General features: G+C 44.0%; 1 non-coding gene across 1 annotated transcript; it reads left to right on the forward strand.

Annotated features, from left to right (window-relative positions):
- Positions 1-5,895: 5,895 nt before the first annotated feature.
- Positions 5,896-5,986, forward strand: trnar-ucu (transfer RNA arginine (anticodon UCU)). The gene is given in 2 exon segments: positions 5,896-5,932; positions 5,951-5,986. It is a non-coding gene; the product is annotated as a tRNA-Arg (tRNA).
- Positions 5,987-17,475: the final 11,489 nt, after the last annotated feature.

Genomic DNA, 17,475 nt, shown 5'->3' on the forward strand with positions numbered 1-17,475 from the left:
AAAGCTGCACAACGAAAAGGTAAGAGAATTTACACAGCCCAAATATATAGGTTTCTACTTACCCAGCAGTCCCTGCTCCACCGAAACTCCCGATGAAATTGACTTCCGAGCTGTTCACTCCTCGCTCGCAATGCCTGTGCTCCTGGAAAAGCTGCACAACGAAAAGCTAAGAGAATTTACACAGCCCAAATATATAGGTTTCTACTTACCCAGCAGTCCCTGCTCCACCGAAACTCCCGATGAAATTGACTTCCCAGCTGTTCACTCCTCGCTCGCGAGAGTCCCGAATGAAAGAGAGCGTTTCTCATACTGTTGTTGAATTTCATTTCAAACACTCCTTGTACTCTCTGCTAATGAAGCCTAAAAAATGGAAAAACTAAATGGCGCTCAAACTCACAACCTTAAGATTAAAAGTCCCATGATCGACAGACTGAACTGAATATGTCACTTCTACTGTACCTCTGTTTGGATGGATGCAACTGTATGCTCCAATGCAAGGGCAGCTTTCAAATCCTCCCATGGGTCCACACGTCAGACTAAGTTCCATGTTGTAAACTCAAGCAAAGGAAATCTGCTCACTTCCAAAACTATCAGCAAATTGAAGCTGATTACGATCAACATCATCAGAGGTCAGAACTACCTGGTGAAAGAAGACACCCTGAAGAAGGATCCACAATTATTCAAAGGCATCGACAAAGTGAAAAACAAGAAAATTGATGAGTCAATCCAAGCTAAACAGAAACACTGAAAAATTCCATTCCAGACCAGAACACAATTAGAGGCATTTTTTTGTATTCAAAGCTGGGCATTAGTATTTAATAGTTGATATATAATTTTGAATATATTTGAATTTCTTTATTCATTTGGCACTGCTGAACATGAAGCAGTCTTAAATCATTTAATTTTTTTTTGTAAAATCTGACTTACCAGATTAAAATATTAGATCAAGGGAGAAATTTCAAAGATTACTGGACCAGTAATCCAGAGGCCTGGACTCTAGATCCAGTGACAGCCAGGACGTCAAGGCGGGAAACACTCCGCACTAGTCTGCAGTGAGCGATTCCATCGAAGGTAGAGCACAATCTCTTTAATATAAGAATGTATATTTTATAATAATTAATCACTCAAGACCTTCCTGGTCTCTGCATCTCAGCTGCTCTCTGGATAAACTTGCAGAAAATATTTCAACCTGTAAAGCAGGAGTCTAGGGAATGTATAATGATATTTTCCAGCCTTCGGGCAATATTTTAATCAATACAGTGTGGGACAACCTGTCTGGGCACAACTCCATGAGTTTCTCTTTAACCAGTGACCGAACAATCACTAACTTCTATGGTAACAATCTTCATCTCATCACCTCCGGTACGTAGCTCTAATCTTAATGTACATTTAAACAACCTTTCAAGTCCAGTTACAGTTTTTGTTGCCTTACCTGCACAAGCTTAAAAAGTGAAAAACAGAAGCAAGTTTAACTGAACATTCTGGTGGTCAGTTCGGGCACGGGAAAAAAATGAAAGGACTCGGACCAGGTCGGATGTGGTGCTGTCAGGCTTGGGTCGGGTTTCATTTGCTGACACGAGCAGGCCTTTTGTTACTGTTGCAACCTTATATTCCCACCTAACAATCTGTATATTTTGTTCATTTCAATTTTGTCGACAAGCTCTTTGAATCCAGTTCCCCGGTCCTCAAGCAGGCTCAGTTTGGAAATCGATTCCGCTTTCTGGAAGGCTGAAAGCAATCGATGACCTTAAACTAAAAATGGCAACAGAGAAGGGCTGGTCGGGGATTTGAACCCAGGACTTCTGATATATTAATCACTTATATACCCAAAGTGAGAATCATACCCCTAGACCAAGAAGCCACCGTTAGCATGGCTTTTATTCGCTCCTGTGGAATTTCACTGGCACCCACAGCCGATCATGCATTTTTTTCAGATCAAAACAATATCCTACAAAGCTGAAATAAAAACAGAAAGTGCTGGAAATACTCAGCACCTCTGACAGCATCTGTGGAGAGAGAAACAGAGTTAACATTTCAGGGTTTTCACCTTTTGTTTGAGCCATCTTTTCAGACTGCTTCTGTCCATCCAATCTCACTTTTTACTCTATCCACATTCTAAGGGTGGTGCAGTGTTGAGCACTGCAGCTTCACAACTTCAATGACCCCGATTCAGTTCTGTATACTGCCTGTGTGGGGTTTGCAAGTTGTTTATGTGGGCTTCCACAAGGTACTCTGGTTTCCTGCCACAACGAAAGACTTGTGGGTTGATAGATAAATTGACTGTTGTAAATTGGCCCCAGGGAAGGCGATAGGAGAAATGTGGGGATGTGGTAGGGAATTCTGGGTTAATATAGGATTAGTATAAATGGGTGGTTGATGGTCAGTGCAGACTCAGTGGGCCAAAGGGCCTATATCAGTGCTGTATATCTCTATAACCATTCTCTAAGCAAATGCATTTTTCATGAATTCCTCATTTCTTTTATTAACGACAATTTTATATTTCCGGCCCTTGCTTCATACGATACCACAAGTGGAATCATGTTTCCATCAACCCGATCAAACCCCTTCACTATTTCCTTACATTGCAATGTTTCTTTAACCCTGACAGACTGTGGAGTTTCTGCTGCTTGATTGCAGTTCTTGCTTCCCGCCAGTAGATGTCACCTCACTCCAATATAGTGAAGTTTACAAATCTGAGAGAGACACAACAGGAAATAATTGTTCACATTATAGTGAATGTGTGGGATTTAGAAATACTAGGAGTGGAGACGAGTTATTATAGAATTTGTCAAACCAAACATATGTTATAATGTTGTGTTAAATCTGTCACTCTGTTGTCTTGATTCTGAGAGTAACACAGACTCATCGAGTCATTGGGTCATTTGTGGTATAGAAGGAGGCCATTTGCCCCATCGAGTACAGGCCATCTCTCCATGGAGCAATCCAGTCAGTCCCACTCGTCTGCTCGATCCCCCTAGCCCTGTAAATTTATTTCCTTCAAATGCCCATTGAAATTCCTTTTGTAACCAACAATTGTCTCCACTTCCTCCGCCCTCGGGGGTAGCAAGTTACAGATCGTTACCAATCACTGTGTAAAAAAGTTCTTCTGCACATTCCCCCTGCATCTCTTGTCCAAAACCTTCAATCTGAATCCCCTAGTCCTTGTACCAATATTAATGGGAACAATTTTTCTTTGCCAACTTATCTAAAACTGTCATAGCCTTCGACACCTCTATCAATTCTCCCCTCAATCTTCTTTGATACAGGCAGAAAAAACCCTGTTTTTCTAACCTAACCTTGAAACTAAAACCCTCCATCCCTGGAACTATTCTGGTAAATATCCTCTGCATCCTCTCAAGAATCCGCACATCCTTTCTAAAGATGGTGAGCAGATCTGAATGCAACACTCCAATTGGGGTCTAACCAGAGTTCAGCATAACAACCCTGCTTATGTACTCAATGTCTCTATTTATAAAGCCCAAGATCCCACATGCTTTGATAACCACTCTCGCAATATGTCTTGCCAACTTCAAAGAATGAAGGACATGTACTCCAGGTCCCTCTATTCCAGCACACTCTTCAGAACTGTAGCATTGAGTATATATTGCCTCTCCCTATTCCTTCTGCTAAAATGCATCACCTCACACTTGTCACTATTAAATTCCATCTGCCACCTGTCTGCCCATCCTACTAGCCGATAACTATCCTGTTTCAGGCAGTTCATATCATCCTCACTGTTTGCCACTCCTCCAAGTTTGGTGTCATCGGCATATTTTGAGATTCTACTCGATATTCCAAGATCCAAGTCATTAATCTGTAGCAAAAAAAGCAATGGTTCTAGCACTGACCCTTGGGGAACACCACTGTCGACTATCCTCCGGTCTGACAAAGAATCGTTTCATAAGACTCGCTGATTTCTGTCCTTAAACCAATTTTCTATCCAATTGGACACTGACCCTCCTATACCAGCTGCTTTTCTTGGCTTGTATAAGTTGTTGATGCTTCTCTACTATAAAGGAGGGCGCTGAGAACACAAGCCTGGTACACGTGGAGCTTTGTATTTTCGGTCAGTTTGCTGTCGGTTCACAGCCGTCTTCTCAACTTTGACATGACAGCTGCAGCATTGGCAATCCTGGTGCTGATTTCAGCATCAAGGGACAGATTGCTGGTGATTGCTGATCCAAGGTATGTGAAGCTGTTGACAACCTCCAAAGTGAGGTTGTCAATCTTGATGGAAAGTGGAGTCTCGACGTCCAAGTCTCTACGTCTTGCCAAGATGAACAGCTTGTCGTCAGCTCTGATATACAGGTGAACACCCCCATCTGAGTCACTGAAAGTGTACAATAGCAGCATGGAGAAGAATACACCAATTATAAAGGATGTGATAACTGGACAGTTAGAAAATAATGATATGATTGGGCAGAGTCAACATAGATTTATGAAAAGGAAAACAGGTTTGAAAAAACCCGTTGAGTTTTTTGAGGATGTTACCTGTAGAACAGATAAAGGAGAACCAGTGGATGCTTTGGTAATGTCCCACACAGGAGGTGAGTAAACAAAATTAGAGCACATAGAATTGGGGATAATATACTGATATGGATTGAGAGTTGGTTAACAGACCGAAAACTGAGAGCAGGAATAACAGGTCCTCCACAGGATGGCAGGCTGTTACTATTGGTGTACTGCAAGGATCAGTGTTGGAGCCACAGCTGTTAACAACCGAAATAAATGATTTGGATGTCGGGATTAAATGTAATATTTCCAAGTTTGCAGATGACACAAAGCTAGGTGAAGTGTGAGCTGTGAGAAGGATGCAGAGAGGCTTCCAGGGAACCTGGAGAGGCTAAGTGAATGGGAAAGAACATGGCAGATGGAATATAATGTGAGTAAGTGTGAAGTTCTCCACTTTGGTGGAATAAACAGAAAGACAGAGTATTTCTTAAATGGTGAGAGGTTGGGAAGTGTTGATGTCCAAAGGGACCTGGGTGTCCTTGTTCATGAGACACTAAAAGCTCTTGTGCAGGTGCAGCAATCAATTAGGAAGGCAAATGGTATGTTGGCCTTCACACGAGGGGTCATGAGTACAGGAGTAAAGATGTCTTGCTGCAATTGTATAGAGCCTTGGTGAAAACGCGCTGGAGTATTGTGTATAGTTTGGTCTCCTCATCTAAGGAAGGATATACTTGCCACAGAGGGAGTGAAGCAGAGGGTCACCAGACTAATCCCTGGGATGGTGGGATTGTCTTATGAGGAAACTGGGCCTGTATTCCTTAAAGTTTCGAAGAATGAGAGGTGATCTCATTGAAACTGATAAAATTCTTATAGGGCGTGACAGTGTGGATGTAGATAGGATGTTTGCCCTGGTTGGTGAGTCTAAAATCAGGGGACCAAGTCTCAGAATAAGGAGTAGGCCATTTAAAACTGAGATCGAGTTGAATTTCTACACTCAGAAGGTGGTGAATCATTGGAATTCTCTACCCCAGAGAGCTGTGGCAGTTCAATCATTGAGCATGTTCAAGACAGAAATTGTTAGAAATCTTGATACTCATGACATCAAGGGATATGGGGAGAGCACGGGAAAGGGGCGTTGAGGTAGATGATCAGCCATGATCGAATTGAATGGCAGAAAAGGCTCGACGGGCTGAATGGCCTACTCCTATGTTCCTCTGTTCCTCAGAGAGTTGGCGCCAGCACGCAGCCTTGCTTTACCCCACTGCTGATCTTGAAAGTGTCTGATGTTGCTCCATTGTAACTGATGGAACTGTGCATGTTCTCGTGGAAAGAAGAGATGATGCCCAAGAGTTCAGGAGGGCAGCCGAGTTTCCATCGCAGTTTGAAGAGTCCGTCTCTGCTGACAAGGTCAAAGGCCTTGGTGATGTTTATTAAAATATGTGCGGCTCTGTGGCGCAATGGGTAGTGTGTTGGACTTCTAAATAATGATAAAAAAGGCATTCAAAGGTTGTGGGTTCAAATCCCACCAGAGTCAGATTTTGGACCAGAGACAGAAGAGCACGACGGAACAGAGAGTGAACAAGTGTGTCAAAAGCACTGATTCAGAGACAGAGCGAGAGAGAGGAGCACAGCATGAGCAGAGCTGGGGCAAAAAAAATCAAAAAGTGACATCACAATGGAGAGTGAGAGCAGGGAAACAGAGAGCCGCTGGGGTGAGTTTACAGGATTTGGTTCTTGCTTCGGTGCAGTGGAAGGAGCTGTTTGGTGAGGATCTGTTGAGCTGTGACATCACAGGCAAGCAGGTAGTTGATTGGTTTGGAAATAGCTGCATGTTTGATGAGTATCTGGTCAGTGATTAAGGTCCATTTTAGTCCTAATGTTTAAAATAGTAAACAAACTAGTGGTAAGCTTAATAAAATATACAATAAAATAAACAATTGAATAAAATAATTAAGTAGTTAATTGAAACACGTTAAGGATGACAGGACAGGTGATGTGTCACAGCTGCAGCATGTGGGAGCTCCTGGATACCAGTGTGATCCAGGGCAAACACGTCTGCAGTAAGTGTTTGCGGCTCAAAGAGGGAGAAAAAAGGAACGTGGGGACAGTATAGTAAGGTGGATTGACTCTGTTCTTTGCAGCAAAGAGCAAGAGTCCAGATGGCTGTGTTGCCTGCCGGTGCCAGGATTCAGGACGTCTGCTCAGGGCTGGAGTGAAACATACAATGGGAGGGGGAGGATCCAGTTGTCGTGGTCCATGTCGGTACCAACGACATAGGCAGGACAAGGATAGAGGTTCTGCATAGTCAGTATGAGGAACTAGGCACCAAATTAAGTAGGAGAACCTCAAAGTTAATCATCTCTGGATTATTACCTGAGCCATGTGCAAATTGGCATAGGACAAATAAGATTAGAGAAAGTAATGTGCGGCTGAAAGACTGATGTGGTTGTCGTGGGTTCTGGTTCGTGGGGCATTGGCACCAGTACTGGGGAAAGAGGTGGCTGTACCGTTGGGACGGTCTACACCTGAACCGTGCTGGTGCCGGTGTTCTAGCGAGCCACATAACGAGGGACGTAGAGACGGTTTTAAACTGAATAGTGGGGGCAAGGGATCAAATTTGGGAAGATATGGTGAATCAAGGAGGAGAGGCTAGGCAAGAGAGAAAGGTATAAATATGGGAAATCATAAGGAGAGTGTGACAGGAAGGGACAGAGCAGACAAATCTAAGAGTAAATCAACAGATAAGGCTAGAGGTTACAAAAATAATAAAAGGACAAATCTAAGTGCTCTGTATCTGAATGCATGGAGCTTTCGAAACAAAACAGATGAACAGAGAGCACAAATAGAATAAATAAGTACGATCTGATAGTCATTACAGAGACATGGCTGCAGGGCGACATAGATTGGGATGTGAATATTGGAGGGGACATGGCATTTAGGAAGGACAGGAAGCTTGGAAAAGGTGGTGGGGTAACTCTGTTAATTAATGATGGTATTAGTGCAATAGAGAGGGATGACCTAAGTTCAGGAGATCACGATGTAGAAGCAGTTTGAGTTGAGATGAGAAATAATACAGGCAAGAAGTCACTTGTGGGAGTGGTGTACAGGCCACCTAACATTAACCACACTGTAGGATGGGGTATAAAAAAGAAATAATGGCAGCTTGTCAGAAAGGTACAGCAATAATTATGGGGGATTTTGATCTCCATATAGACTGGAAATTCTGATTTGCAGAGGTAGCCTAGACGAGGAGTGCATAGAATGTTTTTGGGATAATTTCTTGGAAAAATAAGTTCTGGAGCCAACCTGAGAGCAGGCTATACTAGACCTGGCATTGTGCAACGAGATAGGATTAATTAATGACCTCATAGTTAAGGTGCCCCAAAGTAGTAGCGATTATAATATGATTGAATTTTACATTCAGTTTGAGGGAGAGGAGAGTGTGTCCCAAACGAGTATTTTAAACTTAAATAAGGGCAATTATATGTGCATGAAAGCAGAGCTGGCTAAAGTGAACTGGCAAATTAGGTTAAGGGATAAGTCAATAGAGATGCAGTGGCAGACATTTAAGGAAAATTTCAGAATACACAGAATAGATACATTTCAACCAGAAAGAAAAATTCCAAAGGTGGGACTCACCATCCATGTTTAATGAAAACAGTTAAAGATACTATCAAACTTAAAGAAAAAGCCTATAATTGTGCAAAGATGGGAGGCAGGTCAGAAGATTGGACAGAATATAAAAAAACAGCAAAGAATGACTAAAAGATTGATAAGGAAGGTAAAATTAGAGTACGAGAGAAAGCTAGCAAGAAATATAAAGACAACTAGTAAGAGTTTCGATAGATATTTTAAAAAGAAAAGAGTTAACAAAGTGAGTGTTGGTCCTATGGAAAGTGTGTCTGGGGAATTAATAATGGATAATTAAGAGATGGCAGATGAATTGAACAGAAACTTTGCATCGGTCTTCACTATTGAGGATACAAATAACATCCCAGTATTCGCTGTAAGTCAGGAAATGGAAGGGAGGGAGGAACTCAAGAAAATTACAATCACCAGGGAAGTGGTACTAAACAAATTGTTGGAGCTGCGGGCTGACAAGTCGCCAGGTCCTGAATTGGCCAGTGAGATAGTTGATGCGCTGGTTTTAATTTTCGAAAATTCCCTCCCTTCGGGAAGGTTCTGTTAGATTGGAAAGTAGCGAATGTAATTCATTTATTCAAAAAGGGAGGGAGACAGAAAGCAGGAAACGACAGGCCAGTTAGCTTAACATCTGTCTTCGGGAAAATGTTAGGAGCGATTACTGAAGATGTTATAGCAGGGCGTTTAGAAAAAATAAAGGTAATCAGGTAGAGTCAACATGGTTTTGTGAAAGGGAAATCATGTTTAACCAATTTATTGGAGTTATTTGAGGGAGTTACATGTGCTGTGGATAAAGGGGAACCGGTGGATGTATTGTACTTCGATTTCCAGAAGGATAAGGTGACATATCAAAGGTTATTGCAGAAAATAAAAGCTCATGGTGTCAGGGGTAACATATTGGCATGGATAGAGGATTGGCTAGCTGACAGGAAACAGAGAGTCAGCATAAATGGGTCATTTTCTGGTTGGCAAGAAGTAACGAGTGGTCCACAGGGATCTGTGCTGGGGCCTCAACCTTCTACAATTCTCGAAATGACTTTGATGAAGGGACCAAAAGTATGGTTGCTAAATTTGCTGATGACAAAGATAGGTAGGAAAGTAGGTTGTGAAGAGGACATAAGGGGGCTACAAAGGGATATAGATAGGTTAAGTGACTGGGCAAAGACCTGGCAAATGGAGTATAATGTGGGAAAGTGGGAAATTGTCCACTTTGGCAGAAGAATAAAAAAGCATATTATCTAAATGGTGAGAGATTGCAGAGATCTGAGATGCAGAGGGATCTGGGTGTCCTAGTGCACGAATCGCAAAAGGTTAGTCTGCAGGTACAGCACGTAATTAGGAAAGCTAATAGAATGTTATCATTTATCGCCAGGGGAGGTTATGCTTCAGCTATACAGGGCATTGGTGAGACCTCTTCTGCAACACTGAGTACAGTACTGGTCTCCTTATTTATGGAAGGATGTAAATGCATTGGAGGTAGTACAGAGAAGGTTTACTAGACTAATACATGGAATGGGTGGGCTGTCTTACGAGGAAAGATTGGACAGGCTAGGTTCGTATCCACTAGAGTTTAGAAGAGAAAGAGGCGACATGATTGAAACATACAAGATCCTGAGGGGTTTTGACAGGGTGGATGTGGAAAGGATGTTTCCCCTTGTGGGAGAATCTAGAGCTAGGGGTCACTGTTTAAAAATAAGGGGTCACCCATTTAAGACAGAGATGAGGAGCAATTTTCCCCCTCAGAGGGTCGTGAGTCTTTGGAATTTTCTTCCTCAAAAGGCGGTGGAAGCAGAGTCTTTGAATATTTTTAAGGGAGAGATGGATAGATTCTTTATCTGCAAGGGGGTGAAAGGTTATCGGAGGTAGATGGAAATGTGGAGTAATCAGTTCAGCCATGAGCTTATTGAATGGTGAAGCAGGCTCGAAGGGACGAGTGGCCCACTCCTGCTCCTAATTCGTATGTTCATATGTAAAGACAATGTAGAGTGGTCTGTACTGTTCACAGTACTTGTCCTGTAACTGCCGAAGTGAGACAATCATGCCGACTGTCGATCTACCAGCTCTGAAGCTGCCCTGAGACTCAGGATAGATGTGTGATGCCAGGGTCTGCAATCTGGTCAGAGCAATGCGAGCAAAGACCTTCCCCACAATACTTAGCAAGGAGATGCCTCGCTAATTTCTGCAGTCACTGCGATTCCCCCTTATTGTTGTACAAGGTGACAATGTTTGCATCACGCATGTTTTGAGGTGCAGATCTTTCCTTCCAACAGAGACACAGAAGTTCATGGAGATGCTGCAGTAGAACCGCTTTTCCACTCTTGATGATTCCAGGTGGAATACCATCATTTCCCGGGGCATTACCACTGGCAAGATGGTCAATGGCTTTGTTGAGCTCCACTATGGTGGCGTCACTGTCCAGCTCCTCCATGACAGGGAAGTCTGGAATGGCACTGAGAGCCACTTCAATGACAATATTCTCCGTTATGTAGAATTTAAGGTAATGCTCCACTCACCTTTCCATCTGCTTGTTAACAGATGATTCCACTTTGACACCGCACTGAGACCTTGTGCATTGTTGTCTGAAAGAGCCTGATCGAGGATGTTGAGGAACTCCTGGGTCCGTTCTGGATCAGTGGTTCGTCAAGAGTTGATCTGAGGACGACGTTCTTCTTGGATGGATGAAGCTTCCTTGGCTGAAGCCTGACCTTGCTACACACCAGGGAGTGCTCAGTGTCACAGTCAGCGCTGTGATAGCTGTGAGTGATGAGGACACTGCTGAGGGTGTTTGCACTGGTGATGATAAGGTCTAGCTGGTGCCAGTGGCGTGATCTCAGATGTCTCCAGGACACCTTGTGGCACAGCTTGACCTGGAAGTAGCTGTTCATCACACAGAATCCATGGTGACAGCATAACTCCAGCAACCTCTGTCCATTTTCATTCATCTTGCCAATCCCCTGGTGCTCTATGCACATTGGCAAAGCTGTGTAGTCAGTACCCAAGCTTGTGTTGAAGTCTCCTAGAAGGTACAGTCCCTCAGTGCTGGGAATTCTACTGATGGCAGTATCAAGTGTCACATAGAATTGATCCTTGACATCTGGGGTGGAGGTGAGTGTCGGGACATAGATGCACATGAGATTAACTGGGCCCACGCTTGTTGACAAATGAAGAGTAAGAAGTCTCTCTGAGCCTACTGTGGCTGGTTCACTCATCTCAAGTGGCGTGTTTTTTACTGTGAAAACCACTCCATGCTGACGAGTTGCCTCTTGGGCTTTCCCCTGCCAGAAGAAGGTGTAGTGTTTCTCTTTGAGGGATCCACTTTGGACGAGTCGAGTTTCTTGCAGCACAGCAATGTCCACATTGAGCCTTGTGAGTTCTTTGTCCATCAAAGCTGTCTTGTGTGTGTCATCAACCTGCAGAAGGGTGTCAGTAAGGCCAGGACACATGGTCCTTACATTCCAGCTTGTGATGCGAAGGACTGGTGTCTTCTTTGTTGAGCTTGTTTTTCTTGGTGCATTGATTATCGATCCGCCTGTTGAGAGATGACTCTCTAAGCTCCAAGCACCCATTGAAGCAAGCAGGTTGTGGCAGGACAGCACCTAACTGATTGGGGGCGACCCAGCTTGGAGTGGGTGGTAGCTATCCAATGAGATACGATGATCTCTTCAACTGTCAGAAGTAACCCCTGGTGCTCATACTCTGCACCAATTGAGTGAGAGCTTATAATCGGTAACCGTTTATTCCCGTGTTGTGCTAATGTTTAAGCACAAATGGTGTCCTCTGCACGGCACGTTAGTACTGAACACAAAATGGCTCCTTTGGTCATGTGTTAATTATAAAATGGCTTTCTTGACCTTGTTAGTTATTACAATGGATACATTATAAAAATGGTCAAATTAAACTACGATCGAACTACCCAAGCTTACCTGCATCCTCCAGTCCTCTGGCAACATTCCCATATTTAAGGAGGATTGAAAGATTGTGGTTCGAGTCTCTGATATTTCCACCCTTACCTCCCTCAGCAACCCAGGATGCAACCCATTCAAACTGGGTGACTTTTCTACTGTGAGAGCTGCCAACCTTGTAATTGTCTCCTCTTTATCTATTTTCATCCTGTCCAATTTCTTCACTTCCTCCTCCTTTACTGTGACATTTGCAGCATCCGCTTATTTTGTGATACTTAATTAGTGCCTCAGCAACACCCTCTGTCTCCACAGGATCTCCTAATTGATCCCCCCTTTCATTGACTGTCCATATGTTGGTAAAAGACTTCAGTGTTCCCAGTTATGTGACCTGCGAATCTTTTCTCATACATTCTCTTGCTAATCTCATTTCCTTTTTCAGCTCTCCTCTGTACTTTCTGTATTCTGCTTGTTTCTCTCCTGCAGATGAATCCTCACATGATTTCGATATGAATGATTTTTGAACTATTTTGTTGAAGGATTGAGTTTTGTAAATTTCTCCCTAGCTCCCCTCATGGTCAGGCAGAAAGTTTAACTGCTGTGTTTTCAAACAGCAACAGCTTTATTTGAAAAGCCATTGTGACAGGATTCCGGGTTTTAATCCAGTCACAAATCTGGTTCTGATGTCTTGTGGCTCCAGCTGTCACATGACCTGTCAGAGGATGACCTCATAATTAGATTAGATTAGAGATACAGCACTGAAACAGGCCCTTCGGCCCACAGAGTCTGTGCCGACCATCAACCACCCATTTATACTAATCCTACACTAATCCCATATTCCTACCAAACATCCCCATCTGTCCCTATATTTCCCTACCACCTACCTATACTAGTGACAATTTATAATGGCCAATTTACCTACCAACCTGCAAGTCTTTTGGCTTGTGGGAGGAAACCGGAGCACCCGGAGAAAACCCACGCAGACACAGGGAGAACTTGCAAACTCCACACAGGCAGTGCCCAGAATCGAACCCGGGTTCCTGGAGCTGTGAGGCTGCAGTGCTAACCACTGCGCCACTGTGCCGCCCAATTGGCCCAGTCATGGAGCTGTGGGTTGATGTTTAAATTGTTTCAAAATAATTTTCCAGAAGGACAATCAAAATGAATCGATATATGAAAGGTAGATTTTGTGAATTTGTGCTCCCAGTGGAAATTCCTGCAGAGTCTGCTGGTTTTCATATCCCCAATTCCCCACAGGAAGCTCTGTGTCGGAATCTGTATTCATTATATCAATATTATACAGAATCATTTCATGGGAAACCCCAGTGTGAATTGTAGACAGTTGGGTCAGTTTTAACTTTCAAATTAACACAGAAGCAAAATACTGCAGATGCTGGAAATCTGAAATAAAAACAGAAAATGGTGGAAATACTCAGCAGGTCTGGCAGCATCTGTGGAGAGAGAAACAGAGTTAACGTTTGTGGTCTGTGACCTTTCATCAGAACTGGGCTGAAATTGTCTGAGGGCCAAGTGGCCTCTTTCTGTGCCTTAAACTTTCTATGAGTCTAAGATTCTGTGAGATTCTGGAATCAATTTCAGGGTCGATGACATTGCACTCTGTAAGGATAGGAAGATGGAGATTATTAAGTACAGTGCAAGAATATAGATGCTTTTACATTATTTTAATCAAAATTGATTTAAACTTTGTGTTCACGCATCCGATCTTTTGATCACAATGACACTGATAACAATGGAAAAAGCAAGACTTGCATTTCACGACCACAGGACGTTGCAAAGCCTTTTACAGCCAATGAAGGACTTTCCAAGTGTAGTCACTGTAGTCATGTAGGAAACATGGTGGCCAATGTGCGCACAGCAAGCTCCCAGAAGCAACAATGTGATAAAAACGAGATAATCTGTTTTTACGTGATGTTGATTCAGGGTTAAACAATGACCAGCATCCCAGAAATAATTCCCCTTCTATTCTCTGAAATAGTGCCATGGTACATTTAACATCCACCTGAGAGGGCAGAGGGATCCTCAGTTTTCTGTTTCACCTCAAAAACAGCATTTCTGATAGTGCAGCACTGCCTTAGTACTGTCCTGGAGTGTCAGCCATTTTTAAAGGGCTGTTAGTCCTACTGGAAAATATTTAAAGGAAGATTAAATGAAATGAAATAAATACATTGCTTTTGCCTCTCTCCCATCCCCCCAATAACAGTTAAATTAAATTAAAACCTACCTTTACCATCTGACCCCAACTGCACAAACTGTAATCTGTAACCCTTCCCACCATCCCCGACACCCATGACATTAATTTGACTCCGCCCCCCCCTCCCCCACACTGAGAAACTTACCTTCTCCTCCCTCCCCACCAGTGTTGCACCTCATTTCCCCGGATGGGGCTCCGAAGGCACGGCAGTGCCGGTCACTGTGCTGAAGATCGCAGTGGGATATCAGGAAGTGATGGGATAATAATTAATGCAGGTTTGTGGTCCCGTTGCCGAGCGGTGGGGGTCCCCCACAAGGCCCCGCCGTTGCTGGCAATATCGAGCCAGGCCCTGCCGGCGTTGAGGTCCGTGACGGGCCTCATCTGGGGCCATCTTCAGGCGGCCCCCACCCCACCCCCACCACAGATCTCGACGTTGAGGGCTCTATAGAATCCAGCCCATTGTTTCTGTCAATCTCAACTCCACAAGGACTTGCCTGTTAATTGTAGAAAAATTAAAGCTCTATAACCTTTTGATAAAAGGGGGTTTAAATCCATTTCCAAACAAATGATAGTTCTCATTGTATCCAGAACATGTTTTCTTACATACAAACATACCAATTAGGAGCAGGAGTAGACCACTCGGCCCCTCGAGCCTGCTCCACCATTCAATAAGATCATGGCTGATCTGATTTTAACCTCAACTCCACATTCCCACCTGCCCCCAGTAACCTTTCACCCCCTTGTTTATCAAGAATCTATCTACCTCTATCTTAAAATATTTAAGAATTTCTGTCGTCCAGCAACTCTCACTTTATTTCCTGGATTTCACCTAAAAAATGTATTTCCACACTTTGGATATCCTGTACTTCATTAATGTTTTTGCTCTCTGGGGATTTCCCTTTAATTATATTCAGTGCTGGGATTTTACTGCCACACACTGACTGAAAGTGTCCCATCTTTCTGCAGGAAAAACACTCAACTTCTTTGGCGGGACAGTTTTCCCACTTGTGTCTCTCTCGGCCACACCTACTGCAATTGGTTGCAGCTACCACTAGATGCTCTTCCCATCTTTCTTGTCTTTTACCACTAATTTTTCCTTTTGTTTTCTTAACAAATTCAATAGAGTCTGCTACTCTCGAGATCAGACTCTCCCTGTCCCCTCGGACAACGGATTGGTTAAACTTTCTAACCTCTGCTTGTTTGCTCAATTGAATCACTTTCGTTAATGTGAGATCAGCCCTGGACTGTAGATGATCTGAAAGGGTGTTGTCTAATACCCCGAACACAATCCTGTCTCCATTCAGCTCTTCTCTTAAGTTGCCGTATTCACAAACCTCCGTGAGTTTGTACAAGTTATTGATAAATGAATGAATGCTCTCCCCTTTCTGTTTTGTACGCTTATGAAATTCAAATTGATTCTTGACAATGCAGCGGCCAGCCGACGTCATCAGAGCGCTCCAAGCTCGCACATGCACAAACAGTCTCCTGCGCTCTGAGATGCTGCTCATGCTCAGCCCACATCTTCCAGGACTAACTGGCGCATGCGCGAGAAAACGCTCTCCCCCCTCGGCCACTCACTCCAGGCCGCTCGCTGCCCGCTCCCTGCTACCCCGCTCCCCCGCCCTCCGGCCGCTCGCTACCCACATCCCCACACTGCCCTCTCTCCGTCCACTCATGCCGTACTTCTCCCCACATCCCTCCAGACACTAGCTCCAGGCCATGCCGCTTCCCTCCTCTCGGCCACTCGCTCCAACATTTGATCATTCATCACCGCATCACCCGCAGAAGCAAGGCGGGCCTCGAGGGGTGATGGGGCAATGTTGGAGCGAGTGACCAAGAGGAGGGAAGCGGCACGGCCCATGGCCTTGAGTGTGAGCGGCCAGAGAGCAGGATGGGGCTGGTGGTGGGGGAAGCGGGGAGTGAGCAGTCAGAGAGTGGGATGGGGGGAAGTGGGGAGTGAGTGGCCAGAGAATGGGATGGCACTGTTTAGAGGGGATTTGAGGAAAAAATGTTTCACCTCGAGGGTGGTTGGAATCTGGAACACACTGCCTGAAGGAGTGGTAGAGGCAGGAACCCTCACAACATTTAAGAAGTATCTAGATGAGCACTCAAAACGCCACAGAATACAAGGCTACGGCCACGTGCTGGAAAATGGAATTAGAATAGATAGGTACTTGATGGCCGAAAGGCCTGTTTCTGTGCTGTGTAACTCTATGTCTCTATGAAACCTCACTGAATTACAGAGGGTGTGCAGCACTGTCAGGGGTGCTGCCCTTCTGATGAGACTTCAAACAGCACAACGTTCTCCGAGTATCAACCAAAACATGTCCATTGTGTAGATATGTGCCATATTTGCTTATGAAACGGCAGTCACTGCTCCGAAAGTAATTCACTTTAAGTGAATTAAGATGACTTGGTACTATATAACTGGCGAATGCACAAGAGGGAGCGGGGGATTGTTGGGGGTGGGATGGAGGCGGCGTCGGCAACCTTTGAAAGTCTTTTTGGGTCGAAGTTGTTTTCTATGATACATTGAATTGCGCCATCTTTCATCCTGGCAGCTGCCTGAATGTCACAGACAGTGATGTTTCAGTGGAAGAGGCTGCATTTGCGCATGTGCTAGTACAGCACCACCTGGTGGTTGCGTTGTCAGCAAATGCAGCGTTTTAAATTTGGCTCCACGATGAAATTTTATTCCTGAATTAAAATAGGTCTTGAGTGCCTGAATAACTTCTTCACACGTAACCTTCTGTTCTTCATGAGGATGTTGCCTGCACACTCCCTCCATTGCATACAATAGCATACTGACCTGCTCCATGTCTGGCTTCTGCACGAGACCCGATGCAGTACGATACCTTGCAAACCTCTGGAACCATCTCGGCCACTCCTCGGCTTGGTTCAGTCCAGTGACTTTTTCAAAGTTCTCCGGTAGAGGCAAAGATTTCTCCATCTTCGCTTTAGTTTACTGTGGCCCCCATATAATATTCTGATATCTGTCAAGTCTTAGTACGGAATTTATAAGAGTCTGATGGTTAAAATAACCTGAGTTTACTCTACATTTCTTGCATGGAAGGTTTCATCGACAACTCTCCATGAGGTGCCGTACAGATTATATATATTACATCACTTCCTGTGATAATGTACACAGTCTATTTGCATAATCTGCCCAGTAACAACCCAATGTCCACTCAATTATATTATTATTCAGATGTGAGAAAAGCTGAGGAAGGGAATGGAGCATCTGAATGAAGATTTCATGATGCTGATGAT

The sequence above is a fragment of the Heterodontus francisci genome, unplaced genomic scaffold, assembly GCF_036365525.1.
Source record: "Heterodontus francisci isolate sHetFra1 unplaced genomic scaffold, sHetFra1.hap1 HAP1_SCAFFOLD_58, whole genome shotgun sequence".
Taxonomy (NCBI): domain Eukaryota; kingdom Metazoa; phylum Chordata; class Chondrichthyes; order Heterodontiformes; family Heterodontidae; genus Heterodontus; species Heterodontus francisci.